Source organism: Monodon monoceros, unplaced genomic scaffold (assembly GCF_005190385.1).
Source record: "Monodon monoceros isolate NGI ecotype Baffin Bay Population unplaced genomic scaffold, NGI_Narwhal_1 Super_Scaffold_7, whole genome shotgun sequence".
NCBI classification, from domain to species: domain Eukaryota; kingdom Metazoa; phylum Chordata; class Mammalia; order Artiodactyla; family Monodontidae; genus Monodon; species Monodon monoceros.
Window position 1 is genome coordinate 43008003 of NW_021703784.1, and position 12433 is coordinate 43020435.

Genomic DNA, 12433 nt, shown 5'->3' on the forward strand with positions numbered 1-12433 from the left:
GCCCACTAGTGGGTGGAGCTGAGTCTTGTCCATCTGATGGGCAGGGCCGTGTCAAGGGTTGTGTTTACCCAGCAGCTGTGTGCTCAGGAAGACTTTAAGTGGCCTATCTGCTGATGGATGGGGCTGTGTTTCTGCCCTGTTGGTTGTTTGGCCTGGCTTCCAGCATTGGAGCCTATAGGCTGTTGGGTGGGGCTAGGTCTTGGTGAGAAAATGGTAGCCTCCAGGAGGGCTCATGCCAATGATTACTCCCCAGAACTACCACTGCCAGTGTCTTTGTCCCTGCAGTGAGCCAGAGCTTCCCCCTGCCTCTGCAGGAGACCCTCCAATACCCTCCAGCAGGCCTAGGCTCTTATGAGATCACTGCTTTTTTCCCTGGGTCCTGGTGTGCACGAGACCTTATGTGCACCCTCCAAGAGTGGAGTTTCTGTTTCCTCCAGTCCTGTGGAATTCCTGTGGTCAAACCCCACTGGCCTTCAAAGCCAGATTCTCTGGGGGTTCCTCCTCCCGTTGCCAGACCCCCAGGCTGGGGAAACTGATTTGTGGCTCAGAACTTCAATCCTATGGGAGAATTTCTGTGGTATAAATTTTCTGGTTTGTGGCACATCCACCCAGCTGGTATGGGATTTGATTTTATTGCAGTTGTGCCCCTCCTACCAAAGTGTTGTGGTTTCTTCTTTATCTTTGGTTGTAGGATATCTTTTTTGGTAGGTTCCAGCGTTTTGTTGTGTTCTGTTTTTTTCTTTTTTTTTCGATGGTTGTTCAGCAGTTAGTTGTGATTTTGGTGTTTTTGTAAGAAGGGTGTGAGCTCACATCCTTCTACTCTGCCATCTAGTCTCCATCCAGCAAATATAATTTCAATGACATTTTTGAATTAATTAATGGACTAGGGGCCAAAAAAAGACTGCTTTCTTCAAGTTTTTGGCAAATAACTTTGATCCTTTAGAGTCAAATACCTCATTATACTTTGCAAAGCGATTTATAATAATATGCTATATTTTCATCCACACTTATTCTGTGAGGGCAGAGAAAATGAGTTCTGAGGATCTTTAGTGACTAGTCTAGGATGCTACAAGTAGTAAGTGACAGAGCCATGATTTGATCCCAGGTTGTTGGGAATTCGTGTCCTGCTATTACTGCTTCCCTGGGCTCTTGAGGAATCCAGTCCCAGGCAATATGGTCAGTTGCTCAGCAAAGTTTCTTTCAGGCCCTAAAAATAAAAGGGCTTCAATAAAATTTTCTTAGGGATGTGCTGGAAACTATTCTTCTCCAGACCTTTCTTTTTTTTTCTATTTTTTTGCCAATATGTTCTTCCCAGCCACCATTTTTATGAAACCAAACAACACTTTCTGTGGTGAACACTTTGCAAGTGCTTTATTTTTGAACAGATGAAGGAACAATGCCTGTCTTTAGGGAATCTTGTTTGAAACCTCTTGATTGAGGAGTGCCACAATGCTGAGAAACATTAACTGAGGTAATTCAACTCCTGGGGCAGTTTAATTTGAAATGTTTGGAGTTGTGAATGCGAGTATGCAGCACTTTCCCTCTGGTTGGTAGAGGAGAGAGAACCGAAGGGGCCTTTAGCAAGAAGCTGGAAGAGGCAGCTTGGTAGGCAGCAGAATTGTTACTTGCTTTCTTTCGAACTTCGTCCTGCCAACGCCAGTGGCACAGTTGTTTCCTATTTGAGAGCAGATGCCATTTGTACAGTGCATGTTTGAAGAGAGAGATTTTCAGACACTCAGATATAATGGGGCATTCACACATTCAAAGCCCCTTTAAGTTTCCCCCCAGGGCACATGGTGATGCTGCCAGGAGCACACACTTGCTTAGAAGTGGTCATGGAAATACAGCCTTTTTTGACTTAGGTTGGTTAGGCAAATAACCCAGCACATGCTGGTTTCTGCTCTGACCAGTCAGCATGACACTAGGTAGCTTCCTTTCCAGAACACTTCCTTGGTAACCTCACCCCAGACAACTGGGTTTGAATTCCATTTCCAAGAACGCCCTTCCTCATTCTGGTCCTTACTGTCACTGCCTACTTTCTTTCATGCCAGCAGTCCAGGGAAATCTATCAATATTTGCAAATCCAAGCTTGTCAGACCCTGCTTAAAAGCTTCCTTATTGCTCATCAGATAAAGTCCAGATCAATTAACCTGACTCTATATGACCTGATCTCCAACTAATCATTAACCTCATGATCAATTCCTTCTTCATTCTCCCCCATGCTACTGCTACACAGAACACTTTACGGGGCCCTCAACATGATTACTAATCTGATTGTGTCTTTGCACATGCCACTCTCTTCCTTGCTTTCTCCTTCCTTAGTCCACTCACTTATCCCTCCACATAACTAAGCATCTTCTCCTTTGGGAAGCTTTCTCTGATGTCTAATCTCTCCTACCCTTCCCAGAGCAGCCTAGACTTATTTCCAAAACAGTATTTACCATGTTTATCATGTACAAGGTGCTATCAAATTGTAAGTCACATTTCACAAAAATGTAAAAAAAAAAATCATGGAAACTAGAATTGATAAAATATGGTACCATAATTTTCTGTTTACTTGCCTCTCCCATTAGGCATTTTGAGGGCAACTATTCTATCATTCATTTGCATAAAGCAGCTCCTACCATTGTATCTGCTTCATATTGGGATCTTGGTAAATGTTTTCTGTTTTTTAATAAGCAAGTGAGATTTTATGTGTAGTTAACCAGGTGATGTCTCTAAAGTGTCCAGGTGTGATACACAGTAGAGCCAGGAAAGCCAGTCTTTATCACTCCTAAAATTTGGGAGCTAAAGTCACTTTTCCCATGAAACTCTTTAAATAACTTTAGAAAGAATAAGTCATTTACTCAGCTCTGAACATCCTCAGTGTACAAGGCTATGTGTGGGAGGATCTTTCACATACATTGTCTAATGTGATGGTCACTAATCCTTGTGGTGGAGGCGGTCTTACACATTTACAGATGAAGACAAGCTCAGAAAAGAAAAACAATTTGAAAGATCACATGTTAAATAGCAGAGACAGAGTTAAAATCCAATACTCACATCTCAAAGTCTTTAGTGTTTACACCATTTCTTTGCCTCCTTCCCCCATCCAACCTTTCCCAAAACGTGAGATGTCTACAAGAGATTGATACAAAGAAAAATCATTAAATAGGTCTGAATCTCATGTTATTCCCTTTCTCATTCAATCTTTTAGATCATATCAAGGAGATGCTCTCACTTTGCTCCACATGTGGGTAAGCAGTTGTGCCCAGTTACGCTACTTCCTTTGCATTGATCCACCATAGCTTAATGCTCTTCGGCCTCCTCTTACCAACTCAGTAAAGGACTACAGTTTCAAATATATATGGAGGTTGTTTGAAGGCACAAAGAATGTTCAAATCCCCTACTGGCAAATGTTCTTCCTCTCCAAAGAATGCTGAAGACTTACACATAAAGAAGAAAAGTACCATGTTATATTAATTGGGTCATGGCCCATAGCATGACTGATGTACAGCTGGAGTTTGAGACCTAAATGGCCTCCTTATTCCTCAGCTTGAATCAAAACCTCATGACTGCATCACCAACCAGAGGCCCCACACTATAGAAATGTGAAGTAACAGCCAGCATTCTCAGCCAGATGCAGAGGGAAATACATGGGTAGGTGTCCTATATGAGGGAAGCTGAGTAGTTGGGGGTGGGCAGGTTGGGTGGCTTAGCCAACTAGTACCCTCTAATATGATAGAGAAATGAATGGGGCCTCACACATGTGCATGGCCTTTATAGTCGCAAGGACACTGCTCATTTATCTACATATACTTATATATAACCTACCAAATGGCAGGCACTGATCTAAGTGTTTTGAGATATTAACTTAACATAATAACTATACGAGGTAGGTACTACTAATATTTTATAGATGAGGAAACTCAGGCACATTAAATAATTTTCCCAAGATTACACAGCTAACAGGTAGCAGAACTAGGAGTCAACCCCAGACATTCAAGTACCAGTGACCATATTATGAATGACTAAGCTAGGACCAGTCAGATTATCCACTGGTGTTCCCCTCAAGGGACTCAGAAAAGAGGTACACAGAGAGATGGAGAATTATTCCTTGGATGTCATCTAGCAGGAATAAGAGAGAGAGAGGGTTCAACTTCATTAATCGTCAAACACTGCAATCTGTATACCAAGTAAATCAGCAATTATCTTTACTGTAAGATCACCGATTTCATGAGCTTTCTCTTAACAACACCAATGATTTGTCACCACTAACTAAATAGCATGTCCTTTAATGAGACACCAATTCTATAAATGACTACTAAATTTTGATTTAAACTTAGCTATTAGAAAAAGTATAGGGACTTCCCTGGTAGTCCAGTGGTTAAGACTCCTGGCTTCCATTGCAGGGGGAGTGGGTTCAATCCCTGTTTGGGGAAGATCCCGAATGCCTCACAGTGAGGCAAAAAAAAAGGTAGGTCAGAAAAAATATAGATGTTGTAGAATTAAAAGCATTTGTACCTTGGAGAATTGGTACAACCTTTCCGGCAAAATAAAAGGATTTACTTGAAGGTAGATCAATTTCGGTATTCTGTCTGAGAGAATTTGACATTAAGACATGGGGGAAATCACCTTAGCAGTTTTAAAAATAAGGTAACTGTACATCCAGGTCTATACCTACTAATCCCTGGACAGCTGTTAATAGTGCCCCGTTTCACCCTCAAAAATGTCCTGGGTTGGATGATAAATTATATGGCTACTCTACAAAAACACCCCCTGTCAGGACTTTAGTCTCAACTGTGGTGGATGATAGCAATACACAGATGGAAGACACCTCCCCTGCCCTCCAGGATTTCACAAATTGTATTTCACTCCACTTTGAGGGAGATACATAAAAATTACACTATAGTACAATAAATGCCAGGATAGAGATGTTGAGACCAGTGCCTGGATAACAGCAGAGAGGTACTAAGGCAGAGTGAAGTGTGAGGGCTTAGAGACTGTTTCTAAAAGAGAAAACACTTTAGCTGAATCTTAAAGGTTCAAAGATATTAATCAATATCTGATGATCTTGTGAAAGATGAACTTTCAAAACAGAACAACAAATGAACTTTGATAAGAAATGTGAGAGGGGTAATAACATAGTGGCCACGAAGCACAGAATTTGGGCTCAAAGCGTCAGATTTTGAATCCCAAGTCCATGAAATTCAAGCTGTTTGACTTTAGGTTACTGAACCTCTCTGAGTCTTGGTTTCTTTGTGGATAAAATGGAGAACAATGGTATCTAACTAACTCATAGGGTTGTTGTGAGTCTTTAATCAATTAATGTATGTAAAAACCTTTAGTTTAGACATGTAGTAAGTGCTATAAAAGACTGGTTATTACTGGTTTAATACGACTGAAATATGTAGAGTGTAGGCATGTGAATATAAGTTGGGAGACGAAGGCAGTTTCTTGTGTGACATACCCCAGGAGTTTGCACTTGATCCTGAGGAAAACAGCAATTACTGAAGGGGAGTGACATACAGAGGAGGGATATGATCAGATTGGACTGTGAAAGATTAATCTTTCTTGGCAGTGTACAGAGGATGGATTGGAGCTGAGATTAGCAGGACGCAGAGAGAAAAGCTACTGCAGTACATGATGAGTGGCAGCAAGGAGGAGAAAAATACCCCTGCTGTCTTTAGGCAGCATCACCTAACTCCACGTCAAAACCTTCACTACACTGGGGGCACGTCCTCACCACAGAAGCTGATTAACCAAATTAGAGGTGTGGAGATGAAATCTGAGCCTGCCACACAGTAATACTTTTAGCATCTTTTTTTATAAAGGTTACATTTAGGGGTGACTGAATGTTAAAACGATAAAGGACCAAAAGAAATCCTCCAGTCCAGTGGTTGTCTACACTGACTACCATTAAAATCCCCTGGGGAAATTTCACAAAATACCAATCCCCAGGTCCCACACTTGATCAATTAAGGAAGCGTCCCTGGGAGTGGGGCTCAAGCTCTGATGTGTCTTCAGACCTTCCCAGGTGATTGTGATGGGCAGCCAGGAGAGACAACCACCATTGATCTCATCCAAACCCTACTCTGGACACATGTGGAAGGTGAGCCCCAGACTTCTTTTAGGATGTGGGTGGCAATCGTGTTATCTGTCTTACCTATAATATATAAATATAGTTTCTTAGGTATTTATAACAAGATTCGAGCCTCTTGGACATTGGATATGGAATCGTATTTTGTAATAAATGTATGCTGATGCTAGAAATTGGGAGAATAAATAAGGCCTGAAAAGAAAATGTGAAAATAAGAAAACAAAGAGAGGAAGAGATTCATGTAAACAAAAGGAAGTGAGACCACATATGCATTCCACTGACCTAGGGTATACAGGGTTTACTAAATTATGCATAATTGGTTTCTTCCTTCAGTAGGTTGAAAAAAGGTAATTAGGAGAGAATAGAAAAAGCAGAGGTAAGAAGAAAAAAAGTCCTACGAAAGCAAGGGGTTGTGTCTGTCTTGTTCACTTTTGCATCCCCAGGTTCAAGAGCAGCACTTTGCAAATACACTAGTTCCATGCCTTTGCTACGGACTAAATAAGGGCAAGAAAGGAAGGAATGGAAGGAGAACAAAAGGGTCAGACAGAGTCACGCATTCACTTTTTCTCGTAGGCCTATTAAATATTTCCGAACAGCCTCAGGGATGAGAAAATAATTTTCAAAATGTTCAATTCCTCTTATACTCTGGGCTTCTCTTTCTACCAGAAGCAGCTTTCTTTGGGAGAGGAATATGTGATGGTCCCTGTCCTGGGTCTGATGCTCTATGTAGAGAAGACATTTATTGATGCTCTGTGTATAAAAGTGTAGGCTCGGTAGAGAAGTTCTGAATTTAAAATCAGGCCCCTTGCTTATCATGTGACCTGAGGCCAGGTCCTTAAGTGCTTTTACCAACAGTTTCCTTAAAATGGATATTTCTATGGGCTGAATGCTTGTGTGCCCTGCCCCCGCCACACACCCACAATCCAAACTCATATGTTGAGGTCCTGATATGGTAGTATTTGGAGGTGGGGCCTTTGGGAAGTACTTAAAATGAGATTACGTCATGAAGGTAGATTCCCCATCATGGGATTAGTGCCCTTCTAAAAGAGGGCTCTTCTAAAAGAGTGCCCTTCCTCTCCCTCACCCCCATCTCCCTCCCCCCTCCCCCTCCCTCTTTCTGTGCATGCACTAAGGAACAGCCATGTAAGGGCATAAGAAGACAGCCGTCTAGACACCAGGAAACAGCCCCTCACCAGATACAGAATCTGCTGGCAACTTGATCTTGGACTTCCCAGGCTCCAGGCCATGAGAAATAAATGTTTGTTGTTTAAGCCACTCAGTCCACGGTATTTTGGAATAGCAGCCCAAAGGGGCTGACTGGTATACTCAGGTTATTATAAAGGTTAATGAGGTGATGCATAGGAAGTTATTAGGACCTTAGCCAGAACATAGTAAGTGTTCATAAATGTTAGATGTTGTATTATTGTACTTTAATTGTTGTATTGTTATTTTAATGATAGTTATTATTAATTATTATCCCATTTCTTACGGGAGAAAGCAAAGAACCAGGATGTGAGAAACTACAGCTATTACAAGGAGCTCATAGGGGTAGCTGCAACTTTACTGTCCTTTGCCCAGCCTTTTACTTTGGACTCAAAACTCCTAACTGGGCTTGGTTTGGCCTGCCTGTAGTCCCACTGTGACCACAGATTGGGGATCAGGCATTTTAAGGTAATACTAGGCGTTCCTATCCCATTATTCAGGTGTCCAATCCTATACACAAGGTTTCTTGGAAAGAGATTACAATTCTTATTCTTTAGAATATAATCCAAAAAGTAGGGAATACTAGGATGGAGAAGAGGCTTCTTTCTCTCTTTAAATATTTGCTTTAGGGATCTTGATTATTCCAAGTGAGGTAACAACACATGCCAGGGAATGGTTATCTGGTGGGACCCAGACCTTTCTCCTGGATATTGACATCTACTAATGATTTAGAGTTTATATACAGCAAGATTTTAGACTGAATTCTCCATTTTGAGTTGGCCATCTTGAGAAAATATTTGCTTATTAAATCAAATAGGATCTGCAATCCTCTCATTTAAAACATCCCTGCATGTATTAGTTTGCTAGAGTGACCATAACAAAATACCACACACTGGGCCTTTAAACAACAGAAAGGATTGTTCTGGAGGCTGGAATTCCAAGATCAAGATGCTACAGGGTTGGTTTCCTCTGAGGCCTCTCTCCTTGGCTGGCAGCTGGCCACCCTCTTGTTGCCTCTTCACATGGTCATCCCTCTGTGCATGCAAACCCCAGGTGTCTCTCTGTGTGTCCTAATCTCTTCTTCTTACAAGGCCATGATTCCAATTGGATTAAGCACCCCCCAGGACCTCATTTAACCTTAATTACCTCTTTAAAGACCTTATCTCCAAATATGTTTATATCCTTAGATACTGGCGGTTGAGACATCAACATATAAATTTGGAAGGGACATAATTCAGCCAATAACACCTTAGTAATGAGTCTTAATTCAATGAATCATATAGTTTTGACCCTAAGAAATGGTCCCAAAGCACCTTTTAAGTTACCCTCAAGTACACGTCACCTTCCCATAAAGTCAAGTAAACACCAAATACGTAAGATTAGCTGAATTTCCTTTGGGGATTGTAACACAATGTCATAGGCTGGGTCTCCAGGATACAGACACCAAAAATCTGAGGATTTTGTAGGAGCTTTACTGTAGGGTATTCTTGGTAACAACACCTGTGAAGGATAAGCAAAGGAGAACTGGACAGAAAGAGAAGCTAAACTGTGAGGCAGGTGGAACAGGACACTTTCTCTGATCCTTCAGTACTCTTAAGCTTGGTAACCTTTCCCCTTTTGAAGCAAGTTGTCTCCCTTTGTACCTCTGAATCGCATAACTGTGCCTATGGATGAGGTGTACCTTGGACAAAGCAGCTTCCCTGTATCCACCACAGTCTATTCCCTGTACCGTTTGGATCTAGTTGCTTCATATACTGAGTTGACCAGAAATAGCTGTGCCAAGATTTTGATTGGTCTACTGTCCTGGGGAAACAAACCAAAGGGAGGTTGGTGGAACAAATTATAGGTCCCACCTCTGATGCTGACCTTGAATCCTTAACTGACTCAATCTTCCTCAATCCTCTATCCTTCTTCTACTACCCATTTTAGATTTCCCTCTCTTGACAAGCACCCTTGGCTATGCTTGTCCTAATAGCTTACCTACTGATGGTGAACCAGAGCTTCATCCCTGAGGGATCTGAGCTCCTGAGCATCATGTCCTTCATAATCCATGCACTTGATAATTTTCTGTCAAGCTGGAACACAGAGGTACCAGAAGACACTCCAGTGATTCACCCAAGTGGCAGTCATACTATTCCCTGTCATTATGGCCATTGTGTATTGGCAGCTCTTCCTCTTCTTGGTGATTGGGTCGATTATCCAGGCCAGGATGGTGGTTCCTTTCCTTGCTTGCGGATCTCTTCACCCAAGAAGCCTAAAGTGACTAAGTGGCAGCTAAAGCTAAACGTTTATTAGGATACTTGCTTGTCCCCAGCTGGAAGCATCCCTCTTGGGGAGCCAGGACCTCTAGAGTCACAGAACCTAGATGTCTAGGGTGGCAAAATACAAATACCCCAAGCGAGACACTTGGAGTGATGGTAAGTGGTACCTCTCAGAGTTCCAATGCTTGGTTGATGAACCAATGTATTCTATCTACTAGAGACAGAGCACCACTTCATACATCAAAGATGTTCACTAAATCTTAGAGAATGATATCCCATCCTTGCAGGGCATTGTACCCAAGCTAATACCTCAGTTGTACCTTCAGGATGCTATCCCATTACTCTATAAGGTGGGCAGCTTCTGGGAGGTGCAGTACGTGATAGGACCAGTGAATCTAATGGATATTTGACCACTGCCATACCTCTTTGGCTGATCAGTGAATCCCTTGTTCTAGTGCAAAATTATGCAGGATCCCATGTTGGTGGATCAGACATTTTGTGAACTGTCACTTAGTGATGCTGGCTGAGGTCCTGTGGGCAGGAAGGGTAAATCCATAAATGGATTATGTGTTGATATCAGTGAAAATAAATCACTGCCCATTTCAAGATGGGAGACGTACAACACAGACAACATGCCGTCAAGTGGCTGGTGGGTGTCCTTGAGCAATATTGCCACATTGGGGACTTGAACATGGTCTCTGTTGCTTATAGGTTAAACCTTGGACACTGCCAGTAGCTAGATCAATCTTGGAGGATGAGAGCCCATGCTGTTAGACACGTGCATAATCAGTAGGTACCCTTCTTTTGAGCCCCTTGTGCTCTGTCACAGAGAATGGCTGCTATCAGGTGGTTGTTTGGTGCCTCCTCTGTGGTGGATGCTCTCTGATTAACATGCAACACAAAGCTCTTCACACTCTGGCCACTCTCCTAGGTCCATACACATGTCTTTTACCCAGACCTCCTTGCTGCTGATTTCCTTTTTTTGTCCCTTGCAGGCCCCTGATTAACCAGACATTCAACACTGTCCAGTAATCCATATATATTCTACTTTAGGCCACTTTTCACATATGTGAATATCCATCAAACCTCTGCCCATTGGGAGGATTTTCTCTCACCACTTTTTCAGGGCCACCCTAAGGAGGTCTGTGGCGTAGCAACAGCCCAGTTTTGCCTTGTACCCATACACCAGTTCATCCATTAAGCAAGCTTAGCTTTTTTCTCTTCTGTCATTGGGTCAAGAGAGACTCCCCATGCAGACATAGGTATTGGCTTTGGGAGAATTACTGATTTAATAGTAGTGGATGACATAGAATCTGGAGTATCTACTTATTTGGCACACGAGTGCTTGCTGGCCTTGCTCCTGCCTGATCCAAAATGTACCACTTTTTCATCTTACAGTGGATTGCTACTTCACCCCTCAGAGTTGTCCCCAATTTGAGTAACAGGGTCTGCCTTTGTACCTCCACATCTACCAGTCACTGGAAGCAGGGTGCTCCCATGGATGTTGAGTGCCTGGTGTGAGGCAGCTTCCTAGCTCCTTTAGTTGAGGTAACTGGTGGGAGAGGGGCTCAGTTGGGAGTCGTCAGCAGTCAACACTCCTGGCAGCTGAGAAAATGAATCCCTTGGTCCTGGAAAGCGATCTTCATGGCACCCCACCGCAACCACTGCACATATTTTAAAGGATAATACTGACAGAGATAAGGCCTAGAAAATGAGGGAAGTTTGGTAACTCTAAACCTTGCATGGGGTCTGATTCCATAATCAGTTTTTTATTTATATACTTGAAAAAAAGAAGCTTCAGTAAACAGTCAGATCCAGAGCTTCATTTTCTTTTTTTTTTTTTTTTTTTTTGCTTTTAAGCCTTTCACTTTATGAGAGTATAATTGCTTTACAATGGTGTGTCAGTTTCTGCTTTATAACACTGAATCAGTTATACATACACATATGTCCCTATATCTCTTCCCTCATCTCCCTCCCTCCCACCCTCCCTATCCCACCCCTCTAGGTGGTCACAAAGCACTGAGCTGATCTCCCTGTGCTATGCGGCTGCTTCCCACTAGCTATCTATTTTACATTTGGTAGTGTATATATGTCCATGCTACTCTCTCACTTTGTCACACCTTCCCCTTCCCCCTCCCCATGACCTCAAGTCCATTCTCTAGTAGGTCTGCATTTTTTTTTCACACACACACACTGTATTTTATTTTTATAAGAGATAAATATACTGACACCAAGCATTGTAAATGCATGACGACAAGAAAAGCAACAATGATTGCAATTACCAAACATGAAACACACTCAAACTATGTCATAATATTGACATTCAGTCCAGGAATCCTCCACAGTAAAGCTCCTTTACTTTGCAGTGAAAATTGATTTGTATATTTTTTGCCTCTGAGTCCTTGTGGGATTTTTTTTATTATTATTCAAACAGAAAGTCACAAACATTATAATCATCCTCATCAGTTCACTCAGTCCCATGTAATTAATTTTTTTTCATCTTGATCTTCTGTTAGCACTTTTATGAATTCATCAGTTTTCCATTAGAGTTCTGAAAATGCTTATTCATTCAGTTCAGCAGTGTAGTCAGTTACCAGAAACCTGTACTTGTCAGAGTCTTTTCCATGAATTCCTTGAAGATGAAACGCTTTTATAGGAACATTTTTGCAAAAGCATCAGGGTACACCCGGTACTGTCTGTAAATGACAAAAGACTTAAAAATGACCACGGCTAAAGATTTGATGAAAGTTCATAATAATGCAATTCACAAGGAAATTTAGTTATTTCTGAGGTATACATTATAAGTAATAACTAGAATCATGACTTATAACATTATACCAGAATATATAAGATTTTTAGAAATTTCATGTAATGTCTGAAACATTTATAT

The 12433-nt window shown here is 41.8% G+C and overlaps 1 protein-coding gene and 1 long non-coding RNA gene across 5 annotated transcripts in view; one reads left to right on the forward strand and one right to left on the reverse strand.

Moving 5' to 3' along the window:
- GRM5 (glutamate metabotropic receptor 5) overlaps window positions 1-12433 on the forward strand; it is a 555198-nt gene that overhangs the window by 333828 nt on the left and 208937 nt on the right. The gene's annotated exons all lie outside the window — the stretch shown is intronic.
- LOC114886584 overlaps window positions 1-12433 on the reverse strand; it is a 259298-nt gene that overhangs the window by 42128 nt on the left and 204737 nt on the right. For all 3 annotated transcript variants that reach the window (XR_003791365.1, XR_003791364.1, XR_003791363.1), the window contains one exon: window positions 3043-3117. This is a non-coding gene — a long non-coding RNA (uncharacterized LOC114886584). The remainder of the gene's footprint in view (window positions 1-3042; window positions 3118-12433) is intronic.